Source organism: Chenopodium album, chromosome 22 (genome assembly GCF_948465745.1).
Source record: "Chenopodium album chromosome 22, dcCheAlbu1.1, whole genome shotgun sequence".
NCBI classification, from domain to species: Eukaryota; Viridiplantae; Streptophyta; class Magnoliopsida; order Caryophyllales; family Amaranthaceae; genus Chenopodium; species Chenopodium album.
In genome coordinates, this window is record NC_137855.1 from 28,134,997 (window position 1) to 28,157,774 (window position 22,778).

At 38.3% G+C, this 22,778-nt stretch overlaps 1 non-coding gene across 1 annotated transcript; it reads right to left on the minus strand.

The window, feature by feature from the left end:
* Window positions 1-22,065: 22,065 nt before the first annotated feature.
* Window positions 22,066-22,171, minus strand: LOC145606356 (small nucleolar RNA R71). Its single transcript, XR_014105256.1, has one exon. It is a non-coding gene; the product is annotated as a small nucleolar RNA R71 (small nucleolar RNA).
* Between the last annotated feature and the right edge of the window lie 607 nt (window positions 22,172-22,778).

The window sequence follows — 22,778 nt, forward strand, 5'->3', positions numbered from 1 at the left end:
TCATGCCTTATCATGTTATCATGCTTATGCTTATTATTATGTTGCTTGAGTTATTGTTATTGCTTGATCACATCTTTTATGCATGTTTAAAGGGAATTTGTACTTGAAATCACGCTTAATAAGATAATTAATAATTTGGTTTAGGCTAATATGATTTTAATACAAGTGATCACCAATAATAGATTTATTTGTGCATTAATATTCAACCAACATAGATAAACAGGGTAGGTTTAATATAATGTTTGCATGTTATTCGAAAAGCGCACATGAATACGAGCAGTTTAAAGTAGAGGCCAATTTTATAGGGCGGGTCCTTTCTTTTGTAGATTGGATTCGTACCCTCATCCCCGAACCCTATTTTGTTCAAGACCTTATGGAGTTGATGATCCTTTTAGATTGTCTTTTGGGTTTACAAGTTCCTAAAACTTGTTGGCGACTCTTTTGCTCTCTTTTTCTTCCCTTTGGAACGCCACCATACTTAAGTGTATGATCACAGTTGGGTTCAAGTTTGGGATCATAATGCATGAAATATTCCCTACAGATACTAGGAATTAAAACAATATAAGCATGCTTTCTACATTGCGATAAAATAGGGAGTAAACTAATCTACTTACTTTGAAGCCTCGTACCTCTTTCTAATAACAAAATACACAAGTTAGTTAACTTCAATGAAAATAATAGAGATTAAAGAATTAAATTATATAAAATAAATTTTAAACTAGATTTAGACCAAACCCTCAGAAAATATTAAACCTTGCACGTCTAGGGCGAAGGCAACTTCGAACTTGGCTAGGTGATTCTAAATCTTGTGTATGCGGAATTGTGTTCAATAAAAGGCTAGTTTAGAAAGAGAGAGAAAGAAAGCATATATTGCTCAAGAGAGATAATAGAGAGAATCAAGTAATTCTTGATGAGAGTTGATGATTGAAAAAGGGGAGATATGACCTCTATTTATAGGAAAAAAGAGGGTCGAAGATTTAAGAAAAGAATCCGAATTCGAATCGAAATAAAACTCGTAGACAACAGTTTTTGCGAATTATGTTTTTATCATATCTTTTGATCCAGAAGTCTAAATAAGACATATAATACGTCGTTGGAAAGCTATTGAAGTCTACTTTCCAATCCAATTAGAATAAGACTAAAATCTTTTGTAGATAAAAAATATATAACCGAAATAGTAGGACGGTGTCAGTTTTGGATAGAGTTTCGTATTCCTTTCATATCTTTTTCGTTATAGCTCGGAATTATTATTATAATGCATCATTGGAAAGATAATTTCAAGATCTATCCAACCATATAAAATTAGGATAAAAAATATGAGGCAAAAAAATAATATCTGACTGTCTTTGGACATGTTTAAATTCGAATAGAATTAGGTCTTTAAAGAAGGAAAGTTTATATTTAAATCAAATTCCTTAATCTTATCTTTTCAAAAAAGGATAATTAAGATCTTTTAGAATCTTATAGAATATTCTAATTAATCCTAATTAGTTTAGGAATAGGAGTAAACCTTTGGACCCTCCACATGATCATTGGGTCGTAGGTGAAATCCGGTTTAGGCCTAGTTTAGTATTTTGGCCATAACTTCCTCATTATTCATCAGAATTGGGCTTATAATATATCTTTGGAAAGGTCTTTTGAAACCCCATACAATTACACTATTATTGGATTGGAAGTTTTTAATAAATAGAGTGGGTTTTCTAAAACAGAAAGAAGGATTTTTAATAAAAACTAACCGCAACACTAGACTTTTTACACCTTCACTCGATTATGTTTTGACGTGAAAGGTATTCATCACTGGGTTTGGTTTTGGGGAGACACAAATGGGTGTCTATAGCCTTTTTCTAGGTACATGAGTTGATATACTTTGGTGCTTCGATTTGGATCAAGAATTAAGGAAGGTTGACTCCTATTTTTGTTAGCACATGGAAACAAGGTTGAATTCTTGGGAAATTAGCTTTAATATGTTTAATTGGGTCATTTACGGGTATTTACACCCACCTAATAACCGGTAATATCATTCCTTGATCTTTCTCTAGTGGATGATGACTTGTTGGATATATGTTCGTTTGTTGGATTGATCTCCTTGTTTTCCCCTCCCATGGATTATTTGATTTATGATTTGAGTGTATTGTTTCATTCAAGATTGGGGGAGGGTATTCTATCATGTTTGGTGGGATGTGGATTCATTTATGCTATTCACCTTTGTATATGCTTTTCCATGTTCTTATATTTTAAAAAACTTCAAAAAGATTTTTGTTTCTATCAAGGCAAATTTGCAATGTGTTTTGTTTTGTTCTTGCTTTGGACATAATAACATTTGGACTTGTATATTTGAATGCTTTTCTTCCTAAACGCTAACGGTGTGCACGGTAAGAGAGTATGCTTGGTTGATTCTAGGATAAAGCATGCTAAGGTAGTTGGTTAGAACTATTGGGAACATGAAGCCGGATTCTACTTGTTTGTGGCATGTTTGGTAGTTGCTTCCTATATTCGATTTGACACTAATAGTACTACATTCGTGTGAGGTTCATTGTTTTTCAAGCCTTCAACATATATTTGCATGAGCGGCATGGATCCTTGACTATTGTGAACCTAATCTAGAATCTTGACTCATATTTCTTAAGACCGAGACCGAACCATTTAGAGAGGACAAAGGCATCTTTTCGGGGTGGTAATTTTTCTTTTTCTAGGATTGTACTAATCATTTTTGGTTTTGGGTTTACATGTGCCTACTTGCTAACCATTTGAGTCTCTTCCCTTCTTTTCAAGCCACATCTTTAGAATTTTGAGCCTTTTGTTTCTTTTCGTTCCATTTATAGTTTTTGTGAAGCAAATGGTCATATTTTGGAGATTGTGGTATATGAGTTTGGATATTGGTTCATATTTGTAAGCAAACTTGTGTTGTGAATATTGTGTGAATAATGGCAATTAAATAAATAAAAAAAAGCCGTCCAATGTTAAAAAAGGCAAGGACATAATAAGTGCAAAGTTGGAAAAGCCGTCCAAAGTTAAAAGTGGCGAGGACAAAGCACTTTTAAACAAGAAAAAATGAAAAAGTGAAAAATAAAAAATTCAAAAATATTTTGATGTGAGTATTCTCCCTTTTTGAGCATTGAGGACAATGCTCCATTTAAGTTTGGGGGGAAGCGTTCTCACACTTTTTGTTTATATGTTTGTGAGTATTGCTTTGAATAAGCTTAGGGGTGTTAGTTTGTTTTTGTTTGGTGACTACTTGATTGTGATTCTAAGAAAGGGCCCGTTCATTGCTTCACTATTAGGAAAAACCACTAAATTTCAAATTTTATCCTACCCTCACCTTGTGTCCTTACGTTACAACCTTGGGGAAAGACCTTTTGACCTAAGTGGTTGAGTCATTCATCGGTGGAGAGAAATGTGAGTTTTAGCCTAAGGAGATGGTATGCATATTTAAGATGTCGAGTAGCCTAAAAATTCTCTTTTTTCGGTTCATTCGAGGAATCATTGGGATGCTCACTAGAGGTTGATTTGAAGCTATTACGAAGAACGTTAGGGGTGAGAAAACCGGGTACCCGGTCAAAATTTTAGGACCCGGACTTGGAATTGGTTGGAACCGGGTCCTAAAATTCGGAACCGGAATAGGAATTGGTTTAACCGGGTCCTAAAATTTAGGAATTGGAATTGGAACCACCGGGTACCGGTTCCGGTTCCGAGTACCCACTTATGTATGTAATTTTTAAAATAGATACAAATTATAATTCTTATTTTAGTTAGTATCATTATTAGTGTTTAATATTTATATTTATACATGCATTAAGCTATTTGTATTCATGTTAGGTATTTATGATACTTTTTTATTTTACAAATTAGATACATTTAACATATTTTTATTATTTAAAATTTGTTTAGTTTATGATATATTGGGTAACTGGGTACCCAACCGGTTCCGGTTCCAAAAAGTTTAGAACTGGAATTGGAATTGGTTATAAACGGGTCCTTAATTTATTACCCGGAATTGGAACCACCGGGTCCAATCTCGGTTTCGGACCTGCCGGTTCCTAACCAGTTCTGGTTCCAATTCCGGGTACCCGAAATTTTTGCTCACCCATAAAGAACGTGGTAAGATCGTTTGGGATGAAAGTGGATTGTGAAAGCTAGTTTCTATGCTTAGCATATTTATGTTTCAATCAACCTTGGGTATCTTGGAACGTGCACTCCCTTACTTGTTTAGAAAGAATTGCTTGTACATTTGGAAAAGTCCTTTCATGAACATTTGTTTGCTTCTCTTGTATTTTGATATCTTTTCGTGCTTTACCTTGTTTGTATTATTATGAGAGTTATGGGTTAAACTTTTAGGAAACCCTTACGAGAGCATCACTCATCCTCTAGGGCTATCTAGGGGTTTAAATGGCTTGTCTTTAGTTGTTAAAATTGACCGTGATTCCTACGAAACTAAGTTAGTGTACATTCTCATCTCGTTTCTTCTTTTGTTTGTTTCAATAAGCTCATCATTTTCCATCCCTTGGTTATGTTTTGCTCGAGGACGAGCAAAAAGATAAGCTTGGGGGCATTTAATGGGTGTCATTTATGGCACCCATTTGATGGGCATTTCGGATGTTTTCTCCTTCCTTTTATGGCTTTCATGCTTAATAAATGATTAGTTTTATGCTTTGTTGCTTAGTTTTACCATTCCTCTCTTATTTTGTAGCTTTTGTGCATTTTGTTGGTTTTCTAGTCTTTTCCTCCTTTATTTTCTCTATTTCCGTGGTTGTAGTACGAGGTTCGAGTCTTTATATTGGTGATTTACTAAGAGGTGGAGGAAGCTTTTGGAGCAAGCTCATGGCAATTGAAAAGCTCAAGATGCAAGGAAGTAGAAATTGCAAGTCTTAGCTCTTCCGCTCTCATGCTGTGCTACCATGAAGAAGTGGTGAACCCACTAATCAAGAGCATTAGCTACTGCCACTTTTAGTGTTCATCATCATCATTATCGTGCGCCCACTCAAAAAACTTAGTGAACGCATGAAGCCGCAAGAAAGTAGGAGAAACCTAGAGTGGCGCGGGCGCACCACTAGGTGGCGTGGCCGCACCACTAGGTGGTGCAGGCGCACCACTAGCGGGCGCAGGTGCGCCTTCCTGGGTATTTGTTGCTCGGTTTTTGGTGCCTTCGCGCCTCTATAAATATGATTGTAACCCGATTTTTGGGGCAAGATTAGAAGGAGATTTCATTTCATAATTTTAGCTTAGTTGAGAGCTTCTTTTTCTAGTTTTAGGGTTAGTTTTAGGAGTATATTTTAGAAAGAGAAAGTGAGGAATTCCAATGGTGATTGAGAGATTGAAGATTTAATGGTGACAATTGTGTTGGAGATCTTCTCTATTATCAATGAGTATTTCTAACTCTATCTCATTTATTGTTTTGATTTGTTAATTCATGTTTGTTTGATTAGATTTGGTTTGATTTTGTTGTTTGATCTTTGATTAATGTAAATGTTCTTCTTTGATTGTTGTTTCTTGATTTCTTTAGTTGTTTGTTGATAGATAATGATGTTTGAGTAGTTTTTTTGCTAGGGATAGTGTAGACACCCATTTGTGTCTCCCCAAAACCAAACCCAGTGATGAATGCCTTTCACGTCGAACCATAATCGAATGAGGTGAAAGTGGTTGAAAGTCAAGTGTTGCGGTTTAGTTTTATTAAAATTCTCTTCTCTCTGTTTTTGAAAATAACTCTATTTATTTTAAAATAGCCAAACCAGTTTAGTTTGGTCCATAATTAAGGTCCAATAATAGTGTAGTTGGAGGGGGCTCGAAAAGACCTTTCCAACGATATATTATAAGCCCAATTCCGATTAATATTGAGGAAGTTATGGCCAAAATACTAAACTGGGCCCGGTTAATTATTTACATACGGTCCAATGATCTAGAGGAGGGCCCAATATTAATTATTATTCCTAAAATCATTAGGATTAATTATAATTTTCTAGAAGTTTCTAGAAGGTTCTTTTTAATTCTAATATTATTAGATTTAATAATTATTTATCTTTAAAATAGACTTTTATTTGGAGTAAAACATATTTTCATTATTATTATTATCTTAAAAATACGTATTTTATCTTCTGTACGGATTCCGTAGATCAAGTTGATTAAAGATCAGATTTCGCGTGAAGAAAACGCGTTAATACAGGTTGTTGCCAAACGACAAGTCTGTCGCCAAACGACAGACCCTGTCGCCTCGCGACAGAGTCGATTCCTGGCGCCAGCGTGTAGTTTTATTCCTTATCAAATTCTGTATTTTTCGGACTATTTTCCTTATAAATAGGGTCCCGAACTTCTGTTTTCAAATGATCAATTCTCATCATCAATTCTCCCAATCAACTTTCATTAATTCTCTCTATTCTCTCTCTAAACAATATAGCTTAATTCTTTCTCCCTCTCTTTCTAAACCAACTTTTCAAACGCAATTCCGCATTCACAAGACTTAGAATCTCTTAGCCAAGTTCGAAGTTGCCTTCGCCCTAGACGTGCAAGAAAGAGGTATGAGGCTTCAAGGTAAGTAGATTAGCTTACTCCCTATTTTATTAACAATGTAGAAAGCATGCTTATTATTCTTTTATGATTCCTAGTGTCATGTTAGGATGTGTTCAATTCCTAGTATCATGTTAGGATGTTATTTTATGCTTTCTAGTATCATGTTTAGGGTGCCTTTACTTATTTCTAATGTCGTGCTATCATGTTAGTACCATGTTAGGGTTAAAGTTTTGATCTTTATTGTTTAGTGACATGCTAGGAGTGGTTATTAATCTTGTTAGTATCATGCCTAGGATCTTGCTATTATTATTAAGCTTTATTATGCCTTATCATGCTATTATCATCATTATTGCTTATTGTTTATTATTATGTTGCTTGATTTATTTTATTGTTATTGCTTGATCACACCTTTTATGATTGTTAAAGAGAATTTGTACTTGAAATCACGCTTAATAAGATAATTATTGAATTTGTTTAGGCTAATGTGATTTTAACTCAAGTGATCGCCAATAATAGTTTTATTTGTGCATTAATATTCAACCAACATAGATAAACAAGGTAGGTTTAATATAATGTTTGTATGTTATTCGAAAAGCGCACATGAATACGAGCAGAACAAAGTAGAGGCCTATTTTATAGGGCGGGTCCTTTCTTTTGTAGATTGGATTCGTACCCTCATCCCCGAATCCTGTTTGGTTCAAGACCTTATGGAGTTGATGGTCCTTTTGGATTGTCTTTTGGGTTTACAAGTTCCTAAAAATTGTGGGCGACTCTTTTGCTCTCTTTTTCTTCCCTTTGGAACGCCACCATACTTTAGTGTATGATCACAGTGGTATTTAAGTTTGGGATCATAATGCTTGAAACATTCCCTACAGTTTTTGGGGACTCCACTGGGGAGGATTTCTATTTATATTCCTGAAATTTATTTAGGCAATTATTTAGAATGAGCGGATGAGACTCGAAAAATTCTAAGTATTTCATGTGCGTGATTTGATTAACATTATTGTCATATGCATTAAAAGGTTCTCATGGGAGAGCCCCATGAGTCAATACCTAGGAATTTTACACGTAGGAGATTTGGGAAATATTTTTTATGTCTAGAATCGAAAAGATGATGCGAAATCTGGAAAATTCTAAGAACACAGAAACTTGCCAAGGCATGTAGGAACTAGCGTCTAGAAAACAGGGCTTGTTGCCCGTAAAAAGTTTCTGTCGCCTGGCGACAGAGGCTTTTTTGCGGCGACAGTCCCTGTAGTCTGGCGCCAAGTTCCTCCAATACCGAGCCAGGGGTCTGCCTTCTTGCTTTGACCATTTCTAGCATTGTTGGCTTGATTTTACTTATTGATTGAGGCCTTTTCTCACTTTTCTGAACCCATATGTGTTCTACATATGTATATAACCCTCTGGGGGTTCCTGCTTCACCTGCCCAATCGAATATTCCACTATCATGTGGAAAGTTTTAGTTTGGGTACGTGCAAAGTTTGTGAATCCACCAAACCATGGAGTCGAGTTCGATTTCATCACGAACTCGCGGGGTCCCGTCCATTTGCACCAACCCTCACGGTAGGCTTGTGTGCAATGCATACGGATTCATAACCATGGACCTTTTTGACTTAACTCATATCCTTTAACTTTAGAGAACTAGAGCCATGGTTAGGTTGCAAACTCATTGCATCATATTGTGACTATGTGAACTACTTGTGCATCCTTGCTTGTGCATATTATATATGTGTTAACCGTTTGTTTGACTTGTGATTAAGACTAAATAAATTGACTAATGACTAAAAGGACTTTGTCTAATTAATTAATTTTGAATTAATTAAAGGCTAATAAATTAATCAATTTGACTTAGTACGACTTTAGGCATGTCCACTTAGAGTAAAATTACTGGAAACAATCCAGATTGATGTTCCAGCAATGGCACAGAAATTTGGAATGTGGCGCTGCAGTTTAGTGTCTGTCGCCTGGTGACAGGCTTTAAATAGTGGCGACAGTCTTGTTGTTTTAGCGACAGTCCAGTTTTCTTGCTCGAGTCATCACGACGAGTCTAATTAACAGTCTACTAATCAGTTTATCAATTTATTAATGGTTCAAACCACGTTTAAGTCTTTAATTGAGTCTAAGCACTTAAAGTCCAATGGTCATACACTAAGAGTCAAAGCATGTCACTTACACACATTCATTAAGCACACACATACCATATTTGTCACATTATGACCATGTCCAGAGAGTCTTGTATGCGTGTTTTCCATTATTTTTTTAGGGGGGTAAGTCGGATATTAATCCTCCAATTTTAAAACTTCATTAATTATTTTCCCTTAAAATATATACCCCATTTTTTGCCTTTTCTGTTTAAATTTTAAACCATAAAGTCAAGTCAATTAGAGTCGAGTATTAAAATAAATATGGTTTAACTTACAGCGCGTGGACAAGAAAGGAAGGGCGTTTGATCAAGGACAATACCTTTGTGCAAATCTTACTTTTTGACAAACTGGTTAGTAGGAAAAGGAAAGCTAAGAAGGCAATGGCTAGTCAAGAAGAACTTAATGAGGTCAAGGGACAGGTAGCCAACTTGGCTGAGACATTACAAAACTTATCTCTGCAAATAAGTGACCCTGCAAGACAGAAACAAATGGACCTAATCCAGGAAAGATTGGGCAAGCTGTCCAACGACTTTAGATTCCAAGGGATTAGCTCACAAGGGGTCTCGGTGGATAAGGACCTTCTCCCACAGAAGTTCAATCCCAATGACATCCCTAAATTTAAGGCTATGGATAACCCTTATTTTCATTTAAGAGCATTTAAAACTATAATGAACATTAAGTGGATAGATAAGAAAGCATTTCACTCTGTATTTTCTTTGTCTTTAGAAGCTGTATGTCAACAGTGGTACTTTTCAGTTGATAAAGAAAAGACCTCTAGTTGGGAGTCTATTGTAAGTGCTTTCATTGAAAGGTATAAATGCAATATACAAATTAAAACTGATCATAGAGAGCTAGAAATTCTAAAGCAAAAAGAAAATGAAGGTTTCACTTCCTTCTTTAATAAATGGAGGGAAACTACTGCAAAAATGGTTGAAGTACCTAGTGAGAAAGAATCGGTTAGGATGTTCATTAAGAACCTCCAAGAAAAATATTTTAAACATCTTAGGTACGAAAGAAATCTAAATACTTTTAAGGCCGTCTATGATATTGGTATTAATATTGAAGACGACCTCGCTAAACAAAAAGCTGTTAACAACAACTCAAATAGTGGCTGGAAAAATAAGAAGAACGACAATCCTTCTTCATCTAAATCCATCCACTCAAACAATGTTAGCACCTTTAATCTAAATGAAGTCCTAGCAATGAATAACAATCAAGGACAAAAGAAACCATTTAGGAAGAACTATACTCCTATTGGTATGAGTTATGACACCGCATTTGACCGCTTACACGCAAAAGGTCTTATAACTCCCATTGGACCATTTGGGGACCCACCTGTCGAAAGGAGAACGACTAGCTGGAACCCAAATGCACATTGTAAATATCACCAAGGCAGGGGCCATCCAACGGAAAATTGTTGGAGGCTAAAGGAAGCCATTCAAGACTTGATCGATAGTAACAAGCTCCCATTGCCCCCTGCAAGCAAGAAGCCAAGCATCAACACCGCACCGCTGTCGGATTCCTTGGCTATTTCTGACGAAGACAATCAAGTGGACCCACCTAGCCTCATAGAGCCTATCGAGACCATTGAAGAAGAAATCTTCGAAGATGCTCTTGAATCTCATGACCAAGAACCTGCAACTAAGCAAGACGTTTATGTGTTGACATTAATATTGTCAGAAATGTACAAGTTGTTGTTCCAAACTTATGAGGCTTTAAGAGAGAAAAATGAGTTACTCAAGAGTAGACCTCCACCCAAGGAGAAGAAACCCTTTTCTCTCAAAGTAATTGACACTCCCAGGAAAAATAACAAATGTTATACCCCAATAGGGACGTCATACGCTAATATGTTCAAAATGCTCTCCGAGAATAGTAAAATTCAACCTCTCGAACCGAGACCATTTGAGTCACTAAAAAGGGTGGATAAATACTATTGCTCATATCATCAATCAGGGGGACATACAATAGAGAGCTGCTTCAAGTTCAAAGATTTGGTTCAACGTTTGATTGATGAAAAGAAACTGGTTCAACTTCCACAAGATACTACAATCAATGGAGTGTGGGACAGTGATGATGAGGATGTCTACCTCAAAGATATCGAAGAGACTCCTCTATCAACAATATACCCAGTAAGTGACATTTGGGACGAGGAAGATTCGCCAATAGATGTCCTCACTAGGTCCAGGAGAATACAACCTCCCATTTTAACACAACCTATGCCCACTGTCCAGCAAATTCCCATGCCTATCATAGAAGACAACGATGTTGTCAAACAGCTAAAAAAGACTAAGGTTGAAATGAACGTGTGGAAGCTCTTAGCCACATCCCGAGAGCATAGAGTTGTAGTCATGGATGCCTTGGCTAAAGTAGGCATAGATTCGGACACCACTCCTGAGGGACTTGCTAACTTCCTCACGAGTGATCTTCCAAGTCCTATCAACTTGGTCACTTTTTCGGATAAGGATTTACCACCGGAAGGTGACAAACACAACAAAGCTCTAAACCTCACGGTAATATGCAAAAGGATGAATGTTCCAATGACTCTTGTGGATAATGGTTCAGCAATCAATGTTTGCCCACTTAGAACCGCAAGAATGTTAGGAATAAGAGATGAAGATTTATCCCCATCAACTCAAGGGATAAGAGCTTATGATAACTCACGCCGTCAAGCATTAGGAACAATCACCATGAACATAACGGCAGGTGCAATTGAACATGCCACCACATTCCAAGTAGTGGATATTAAAGCATCTTTTAACTTGCTATTGGGACGCCCTTGGCTTCATGATCTAAAGGCCGTCCCTTCCTCTATTCATCAACAAGTGAAAGCCATAGTTGGAGGAATTCCAATCACCATCGATGCTTCATCCATGAGGATCAAAACAGTGGAAAATCAACTAATTAATGTGGAGCACGATGAAAATGATGAAGATTTGTGGGGCTTTAGCGAAGAGGTCTCTTTAATAGAGGAAGATGAAAGGACCCCTCTTTATTATGACCTCCACTCAAACATGGTAACTAATGCTATTCATAGAAAAAAAGGACACTTTCCTGCAATGACTCTAGGAAAGAAGAAAGGGATAGCTAAGCATATGGGATTACCTGGCCTCCCTAAATTGGATACTTTCGGACTTGGTTTTGAACCAACTCGCGAAGACCTTAAGCGGGCAGGAAAAATCAAGAGCACGGAGGAATGCTCGTGCACAAAAGAGAGAAATACCCATGTATCAATATCCTCTCACTCTAAATGGACAATTCATAAGAGAGGGAGAGGATTATCCTTGTCATGAATTTCCTGAACCTTTCGTTGTAAATGGCATAAGACAACCCGGGTTCGAGATCTTTTTGGATTGTTACTTCTTAGACGAGATCCCAGCTCCAATTTATGAGGAGAAAGCGCCCCCCTGCTTTGACTTTAACGTCATGGGACTCCACTTTGGAAGAGAAAAGAATGAGCCAAGATACGCGGAAGATACCTCTTCGCTCATTCAAACGGTCCTCCAAAGTGAGAACTTTGATCCCTCGAAATTTATCACTCCAATCGAAGATCAAGAGCATGGATGGCGCAAAACGGTGAAGATAACCACTACAAATGGAAGGAAGATTTCAGTAACTACCGGACAAGGGCCAATGTTCGAAGAATCGTCTGAGTCAGAGTCTGAGTCCGAGTCTTCCCCTATCGAGTCTTTCAAACCTTTAGTTGTAGCACCCTAACCATCTATTACTACTCCTAGGATAGTTTGCAATCAAGTCCCAATGAACATCTCTAAATTTGATGTAATGATTTCTGAATTCAATAATATGTCTTCTTCCCCGTATTCCTCTTGTTTTTCCTCATCTAAAGATGACGAGCATTGCTTAACTAATGATGAAAATGACAAAGAAATAATTAAAGCAATGGAAACACTTGAAACCAAAACACCAATAATTTAATTAGGATACAGAAACGGTTGATATCTCAAAAGATCCAACCATTAAAAGAGAAGTTAAAATCGGACTAACACTAAGTAAAGATGAAAGAACCGATTTAATTAATCTACTTAAAGAATTTATTGATGTATTCGCTTGGTCATACGAATTTATGCCAGGCATTAATAGAGAGATAGCTCAACACACAATACCATTAATTCCAGGAATGAAACCTGTAAAACAAAAGTTACGTCAAATGAAACCCGACGTAGCTCTTAAAATAAAAGAAGAAGTGCAAAAACAAATAACTGCAGGTTTTATTAGGGTATCTAAATACCCCGAATGGGTCGCCAATGTCGTCCCGGTTCCAAAAAAAGATGGTAGAGTTCGAATGTGTGTCGACTATCGAGATCTAATAAGGCAAGTCCAAAGGACGACTTCCCTTTACCACACATCGATATTTTAGTAGATAATACAGCAAATCATGCGCTTTTCTCATTTATGGATGGGTACGCAGGATACAATCAAATCCTTATGGCTGAAGAAGACATGGAAAAGACAACGTTCATAACACCTTGGGGTACATACTGCTACACAGTAATGCCATTCGGGTTGAAAAACGCGGGTGCCACTTACCAACGAGCAGCAACTGCCCTACTCCATGACATGATGCATAAAGAAGTGGAGGTTTATGTGGATGACATGATCGTAAAGTCCAAAGACCGCCCAGGACACCCAATAGCCTTAAAAATGTTCTTTGAAAGGTTAAGAAAATATGACATGAGGTTAAACCCCTCCAAATGTGCTTTCGGAGTTACCTCAGGAAAACTTTTGGGATATGTCATAAGCTCTAGAGGAATAGAGATAGACCCCAACAAAATCAAGGCAATCATGTCTATGCCACCGCCCAAAACCGAAAAGAAAATTCGAGGATTCATTGGCCGGTTGCAATACATAAGTAGGTTCATATCCAAGCTAACCACAATATGTGAACCAATATTCAAGAAGCTTAAGGAGAATGTACCAATTATATGGGACGATGAGTGCCAAAAAGCCTTTGAAAAGATCAAAGCCTATCTCTTGAATCCTCCTGTATTAGCTCCAGCACTCCCTGAATACCCCTAAGGTTATACTTGACCATCACAAAAGAAACAATGGGAGCCATGCTTGCACAAGAGGTAGAAAATAAAGAAAATTCTATTTACTACCTAAGTAAGAAAATGCTCGAGTATGAGACACGCTATACACCATTGGAAAAGTTGTGCCTCGCATTGGTGTGGGCCACAACTAAGTTAAGACATTACATGCTTGTACATATCGTTTACGTAGTCTCACGAATGGACCCTCTTAAATACCTATTTGAAAGATCTACACTTAACGGGCGTATCTCAAGGTGGATAGTAAATTTGGCCCAATTTGATATAAGGTTCATGCCTCAAAAGGAAATCAAAGGGTCAGTGGTCTCGGATTTTCTGGCAGATTTCCCAATAGAAGATTCGACATCCTTCGAAGAGAATGAATTCCCAGATGAAAGTTTAATGGTGACAGAGGATGATACATGGACTTTATATTTTGATGGAGCCTCAAATCAAAAGGGATGCGGTGTAGGAGTCTTACTAGTATCACCTAAAGAAGAGCATGTTCCTATATCCATTAAGTTAGATTTCGACGTTACCAATAACGCAGCCGAATATGAAGCATGCATGGTAGGCCTCGAAACTGCTTTAGCCTTAGCAGTAAAGAAACTCCGTATATTTGGAGATTCTTCATTAATCATTAATCAAATCTCAAAGAGATGGAAGGTTAGGAGTGAAAGCTTAGCCCACTATCAAACATATTTGGAAACCCTCACTGATCAGTTGGAAAAGGTGGAATACACTTATCTACCTAGAGAGGAAAACCAATTTGCCGATGCCATGGCAAGACTAGCCTCAATGGTTAGGAAACCTAAAGAAATTGAGCAAATGCCTTTAACCATAGAGAAAAGGCATAAACCAGCATACATTCAAGCTATAGAAGACGATGAAGTGATTCAAAAGCAAGAACATGAAGAAGAACCATGGTTTATAGATATACTAAATTATGTCACCAAAGGAGATTATCCTCCTCATGCTGACAAAAGAGCAAAAAGAGCACTAAGGCTTTTAGCTTCCCAGTTTGTACTCATAGGAAATGAATTACACAACAGGGTACCTAAAGGTCGAGCTTTATTATGTGTAGGCAAAAAGGATGGTCAAAGAGCTATGAGAGTAGTCCATGAAGGGATATGTGGAACACATGTTAATGGTAAAATGCTAGTCCAAAAGATAATGAGAGAAGGGTATTATTGGACTACCATGAATAAGGATTGTCATCAATATGTAAAAAGATGTCCCAAATGCCAAATTTATGCAAATTTGCAACATGTCCCACCATCTCTCCTCTACACCTACACTTCACCATGGCCTTTCTCTACATGGGGAATAGATATAATTGGAAAAATCACACCTGACGGAACAGGAGGTCATGAATACATCTTAGTCGCAATAGATTACTTCACAAAGTGGGTAGAAGCACAATCGTATGCTAAACTCACCGCCAAACATGTAGCACTCTTTATCGAAAGAAACATAATTTTTCGATACGGAGTCCCATATGAAATGATAAGTGATAATGGAACTCACTTTCAAGCCGAATGTGAAGAATTGCTACAAAAGTATGGTATTCAACATCATCATTCTTTCCTTTATAGACCTCAAGCAAATGGAGCAGTTGAGGCCGCTAATAAAAATTTAAAGACAATTATTGAAAAAATCACTGAAAATTATAAGGATTGGCCTGACAAACTTCACTTCGCACTGTGGGGTTATCACACGTCAATCCGAACATCTACAAGAAATACGTCATTCAACCTAGTATATGGAATGGATGTCGTACAACCTGTAGAGTTAGAAATACCTTCTCTACGCATAGCGTTAGAAAGTAAACTTGATGAAGTCGAATGGACTAGAGCACGGTATGAAGAGTTAATTCTACTCGATGAAAAACGACTAGAGGCTCTACATCACACCTAATGCTATCAAACCCGCATGGCTAGACATTTCAATAAGAAGGTCAAGACTAGAAATATCAATGTTGGGGACTTGGTATTAAAAGCATTAAGAAAAAATGTTTTGGACCCAAGAGGCAAATTTAGGCCTAATTGGTCCAGACCATACATTGTTAAAACAATCCTGTCAGGAGGCGCGACTAAGTTAACTTACATGGATGGCAATGAATTTTCAAACATGACAAATCTTGACCAACTTAAGAAATACTACCCATAATTACTTGAGTAAAACACTCAAGAGAGCTACGTTGTGCCTGATTCCTTAAACAAAGGATACGTAGGCAACCTCGACAGGGTGCGGCCACTTTAATTTTTCAAAATTTTGTATCCTAGAGATAAAAGATACATGTCTGCAAAATTTCAAGACTGGCGCCAGAAGATAGCCTCTGTCGCTAGGCGACAGGGCTAATTTGACAGCGACAATCATTCGGAAAGCAGTGCCAGGTTTCTGCGAGTGTCTGGGCAAAGTTTGTGCATTCTGGAAATTTGTTCGACTTCCGTACTCGAATAAATTCTCCGAAAATAAATATTGTAATTGTTTTCATTGCTTTAATTGTAAAGTTAATTTAAATAAAAGCTGAAATTTTATTAGTTAAATAAAGAAATTACATTATTGATGAAATAAAAGCTTAAAAATTAACTAAAACAAATTAACTTTGTCTAAAAAATCAAAGGAAAAGCAATGCTCTAATCTTTTTTCTCTTCCAATTTTTGTCCGCATTCTCTTCCTCTTGATCCATAACCTTTGCTAGGAGACATCCATTAGAAGACCTACGCTCTATTTTATTATAGATAGTTTCCCCTTCGGCTAAAACCCCGTGTTTCTTCTCTACCCAAGCTTTCTTTTCCGTAGAGTCAACTTTCCTTTTTCCTTTGTCTTTCTTTAAACTTTTCTTCTTTGGCATAATAGGAGTTTTGAATTCACTCCTTTCCCCTAGGCGTTCCTTAGCAGGGACCTTTTTGTCACCTGGACGATTCTTCACATCGGTCTTCTCAACCTTGACTTGGGATTTCTGAGATTTTCCATCAAGCCATTGTATCACATTGTTTGACAAACAAGGTGGATCCCTGTGGGAAATCACCTCCCATAAAGGCCTACCACTCCAATATTTGTCAAAGCGCTCAACCTCTTGTAACACAGGAAATTCATAAGGACGGCGAAGATCTCCCGTAGGGATGGTTTGTGCAAGACCATATTGCCTCTTAACTCTACAAGGAAAATAAAAGGTCAATCTTGATAAGCTCGGGAGACGACAGTATGCTTGGCTATTACAACCAACCATCTTCTCAATCCTCCACCAAGGGATGACCCAGTTTATGGTAAAATCACCAGCAGCAAACACCTTGCTCCATTCACGGCGACCTATCTTCAAGAATCGTTTCTTTCGCCGGACTATGCAATTGGGAGTGTATTTGTGTATATCATCAGGAGGATTAATAAATTTTAACCTCTCCATGAGCCATATCTGTAAAGCTTACATTTAATTAGTATTACAGTGTAAAGATATTTTTAATTTCTTGTAATTAAGAATAGTATTATTTTATACCTGTAATAAAATTGGAGAACCTCGAAAGGGTGCTTTTGGATTCTTTCTCAATGCATCTAACCACAGCATGGTCTCTCGAACAATTAGCGGCATTGGGTTTCTCCCGGATTCAACTTGTTCTATAACAGATATGATTATTGCTTGACCTTCATTATCTTTACCACTAATTAAAAGAAGTTGGCTAAACATGCAAAAGAGGAAAGCTCTTCTCTTATGGACACGAAATCCAGGGTTAGGACTGTCATAATAATAATGTGCAAATTCTGTCAAATCAACTACATTGCCATGCACTATATTTTTTAAACCCATACCCCTTAGATCAAAGAAGCATTCAAAATCTTTATAATAATAATCACTTACTCTAGGCATTACCGCACGATCTGTGGAATAATAACCTATAATGGCTCCAAATTCTTCCGGTAAAGGGCATATTTCATCATGGAAAAATCTAAAACAGTGAGTATTAATATCCCAATAGTCTATGGCAGAGTAAATAAAGTCCATGTCAAGACTCACCCCCTTTACACCATACATACCCCCCATACGGGAAGCATCTAATGCTTTTTTCTCCTTAGAAGCTAAAAGACGACACCACTCATTCATGTATCCACAAAAGGTTCTTTTAGCTAAAGGCATGATTACTAGTTAATTAATTAATTAATAAACTGGTTAAATTATGCAGAAAACGAAGGATTTGGGGGCTATTTATAAGCTTTTTTCACGGCAGAATTCAACTCCTGTGAGAAATAGGAAAAGTGACTCTGTCGCCAATATTAAAAATTTTGCGCAAAAATTACACTTTCTCACACACTCACATGCACAATAAAAAATAATAAATAAAATAAGAGATAAAGCGTTTAATAAATAATAAGTGCATATATATATACAGAGTGTCTAATACATAAGTCATGTAAATAAAATAAACAAAGTCCTACAAAGTCAAAATAAATAAAATACAGGTTGAACTACGGTGCCGGAGATTGCAAATCGTGAGGGACACCAAATGTATCAAAGAAAGTCCTACTCCGTGGAGTATGTCCATCACCGTCCCCTGAACCACCAGGCGGCGCAAACTACAACTCAGGGCCAGGCAACCTAACCTCACCCTGGTACCCGACAAAAAGAGGCTGGGGCTGCAAAGGCTGCTGCGACGACGAGCCAAACTTCTACGTCCCACCACCCATCCCACCTCGAATGGTCGGCCCAGTTGGAGCATCCTCAGGCGATGACGCCGAGTCCTCTACAGCGGCGGCCTCAGAACGACCACCGCGACCACCGGAAGTAGTCCGACGACGCCTCGAGTCGGACCTAGTAGTCTCTCTCCTAGGCTCGGGTCTCGACTGAGTGCGTGGAGAAGGAATAGGGTGCCCCTGCAAAAGTAAATCGAAGTTAGCAAATGCAAATGAAAAGACAAGACAAAGATGCTAAATGTAAAGAATAATACCTCCTCAACGTCGTTGCTCCGACAGGTAGCACGGTTCCGCAACCTCACGAGCTAGCAGCGAAAGGCGTCTATGCACCTAGCCATAACAGTCACCACCTCGCGAGAAAACTATCAAAGTAACTAAGTCGGTAACAGCCATAAGCGAAAATATAAGGACAAGATATGTGAAGCTACTTACTCGAGTCTGGTGACGAGGAATAGAGCGCTCCACAAACTACTCCCCTTTGGAGCTGGTGGTATGAGCTCTTCGATCGGCCCATACATGCCCTGGTAACGTATGTACATCCTCGGGGGAATGAACTCCCTAGGACCGGCCTGGTAAGAATAAAAGGTTAGAAAGACTTGGGGGCTACATAAAGAAAGTTAAATCAAATGAATAAAAGCATACCGCTGCCTCCTCTAAAAGAATAGGAGCCGGCGCTAGCAACGGTAGCAGGTCCTCCTCATAGCTCTGCTCGAGGAGAACGTAGGACCTCCAAGGGGTACCCCGAGTAGATCCACTGGCACGATCCCGCTGCAGGGCATCATGAAATATATGCCGAGGTGGAGGAGCAGGAACCACAAAGACGTTTGAGAAGTGCTGGATGGCTACCCTCTCCCCTAGGTAGACCACCGCGTCGTACGTCCCCAGAAAGTAACGACGCTTAGCAGTGTACTGTGCCGCTAGCGCAGGAATAGGAAAAGTAGCCCAAGGTCGATAGACCGGGCTGGGTTCCTGCAAGAATCACTATATAAGGCACTAATACCAAAAGGTGATAAAAGAAAAGTATAAGTTATAGAAACCTACCGAGAGGATCATCTCTCGAAGGCGTAGCACCTCCGGTGGACCTCTGCGGCCTCCCCAACTAGCAGCAATGGGGAGCACGCGAGGAGAAGGCCTCGCAGGCGCAAGTGAGGGGAAGTACTCGTAGAACCAGATTTATAAGAAAGGGCAAAAGTCAGTAAGGGTCATGCTTCTAAATCTAGAGTTAAAACCTCAAAAAAAGAAAAGAGATGTACCTCTACGACCCTCCAGAAGCTGGAAAGGGCTACCTCTCCAGACAAGGCCTTGTGACGGCAAGAACGCCGCAGGCCCAGTAGAAAGTCAGCATAGACCATGCTGGCCCAGTCATATGTCCCGATGATGAGTGACATTTATGGCACTCATTTGGTCCCTTTTTGGATGAATTCTATTTCATTTTATCACTCTTTTCTTTAGTTTTCCTTAGTTTTACTCTTGTTTTCTTCATTTTATGCTTTTTGTAGTTAGTTTCTCTATTTTATGCATTTTCTAGTTTACTTGTTATTTTTCTCTTTTACTTGCTTTTTATCATTTGTTTGTAGGTGGTGATTGATTGCCAAGAATTCCCGAGCTTCCTCTCTATTATCTTTCATTTTTTTCATGCCTAAAGCTTGTGCAAGAAGTTTCAAGTCAAAGGTGGATCCAAGGGGCATGCTTCAAGGCTTTGTATATGCCTTTCTCATGGCTTATACTCTTCAAGATTTTCAAGAAAGTTTCTGCCTACCTTGTCCTCCATCATCATCATCTAGGATGTGTGCACCACTTGAGCTAGGACGAAGGGAAGAAGGGGGAAATACCCAGATTGGTGCGGGCGCACTTAGGGAGTGTGCAGCCGCACATTGGTCGGGTGCGGCCGCACACTTGGTGCGTGCGGGCGCACCTATCTGGGTGTGTTCCCGTGCGCGCCACTCTCTCTCCTCCATGCGCTCGCACCGACGTGGGTCTATTTTTGGGCGTCAATACCGACCTCCTCTTTGTATATATAGTTATTTCTTTCTATTTTTGGGTAAGAAGTTTTAGATTGGAATTCACATAGTTAGTTTTTGATTAGAATTTTAGAGAGAGAAACTCATAGTTTTTGGTGATTGTTCAAGAATTCTTCATTGTAATTGATCTTTAGATCAAAGTTTTGTAAGGATCTTCTTCTTGATTTCAATACAAGTTTGATTTTAGTTGATTTCAATTTTGTTTTTCATGTTATTGTTGATTGATTGAAGTTTGTTTGATGATTGATTGAAGTTTTATTGATTTTTTATTGATTGTTGATTTGATCTTTGATTTCAATTATGTTGATGATGAAATTGATGATTAGTGTAGTTTTGATCTTGATTTCCATGGCTAGTGAGTAGTTTTCTAGCTAGGGAAATGGTGAAGCATGTTTGAGTTATGGATTAGGGTGATTTGGGGATAATTGATGGAGTTGATGATATGATTAAATTTGGTTGATAATTTGTGTGCATGTGTGTGATAGATTGAAGAATGGCCATCTTTGATTATTGCACTAGATTGCATTGTGAGCTTTCTATGATACGGACCATTGATTAGTAACTTGCAATTTCACGATTGAGGTGCCTTGTGACGTTCCCTAAGTAGTGTTTAGCGTAGTTGACGCTAGTTAGACCTCTAGGTGAACTATCTTGGTATGCTATTTTGGATACATGATTGATCTTCCTTCATATCACTTGACTTAGTCGGTTTGACCTCCCAAATTACCATTTTCCATTACAATTACATGTGGATCCATTGCCCTAGTGTCTTTTAGATTGATTTCATACAAGTTCTTGCATCATTTAGCTCTAGCTCTAGTTTCCTTCATGAACCCCTTTACTTGACTTCGAAATAGCTTGACCTAGGCAATATACACTCCACCTCCATTCCTTTGGGTTCGACCTTGACTTACCACTACACTTAATAGGGGTTTGTTGAGTTACAAATTTTGTTTGATTGGGTGGGGTGGTATCCCAACGACCTACCGTTCTTCATCCCATCAAAATGGCGTCGTTGCTGGGGAATGGTGCTTTGAGTACATGTTGTTGTTAAGTCTATTTCACTTTATTTGCAAAATACAAAAAGATTTTACACTTTAGGCTACACTTGTAGCCGTGCTACTTATATTTTCTTTGAGTTTTGTATGCATAGGTCCCGAGATAGTTCATTTGTTCCCTTTGATCCGGAGATTGAAAGAACTCTCTCAAGGAGGAGAGTAGCAAACAAGACCTTGGATTATAGTTACTCAAGCGAAGAAGAGATTGAACAAGAGCAAGTCATGGGAGAACAACCAAGAGTTGCCTTGAAAGAATTGGGAGTGCCCGGTGCATATAGGTTCGAGAGCGGCATAGCTCCACCTACAACACCGGCAAACGATTTTAAAATTAGGCCGACAATGATCACCCTAATTGAGAGGAGACAATATAGTGGGGAAAAGAACGAGAGCCCATTGAACCATCTTAAGGAGTTTGAAAAATATTGTAACACAATCAAGGTTAATGGAGTGTCTCAAGAATTTATCCGCCTTAAGTTGTTCCCTTTCTCCCTCATAGGAAGGTCTTTGGAATGGCTAGATAAAGAGGTGAAGCCCAATTCATTGAGAACGTGGGATGATGTCACTAAAGCTTTCTTGTCCCGTTTCTATCCTCAAAAGAAAACGGCGGAGGCAAGGGCTTTAATTCAAGGGTTCAAGCAAAAGCCAAATGAGAGTCTTTATGAAGCATGGGAAAGATTCAAGGAGTACCAAAGAGAATGTCCTCACCACGGAATTCCAACATATCAATTGATCCAAATATTCTATGGTGGTTTGAGTCCTCAAGGCAAAGCATGTCTTGATGGAGGGGCCGGTTGTCCAATCATGAACAAAACCGAAGAAGAAGTTGTGGACATAATAGAGGATGTGGTGACTTACTATAGAGATTGGCAAGATGGGGAAAAAGATTCTTCAAGCAAGAAATCTTCGTTGTATTCGGTGGACCATCTCAATGCCATCAACAATCTTTCCTCTCAAATGACAAACTTGGGAAAGGAGATGACGGCAATCAAGGCCAAGTTGGAGAGTGTTTCTTCCTCTTCTTAAGCTTCAAATCTTCCCTCCCAAATTAAGGGGAGAGGTACTTCTTCTAACTCTCAAACTCCTTCTACTTCACATAATATGCCTATGTTTGTTTTGTGATGTATTTGGATCATATGACCATGATTCTAGCAATTGCAACAATGAATGTGTTGATGAATTTAACAACAATGAGTGTGAGCATGTGAATTTTGTGTCAAAAAACAATGTCCAAAAGTTTGATAATCAAAGAGGTTAATGGAATAAGAATTACCAAAACCAAGGAAATTTTGACAACTATAATCGTGGTTGTGGTTATAGGAA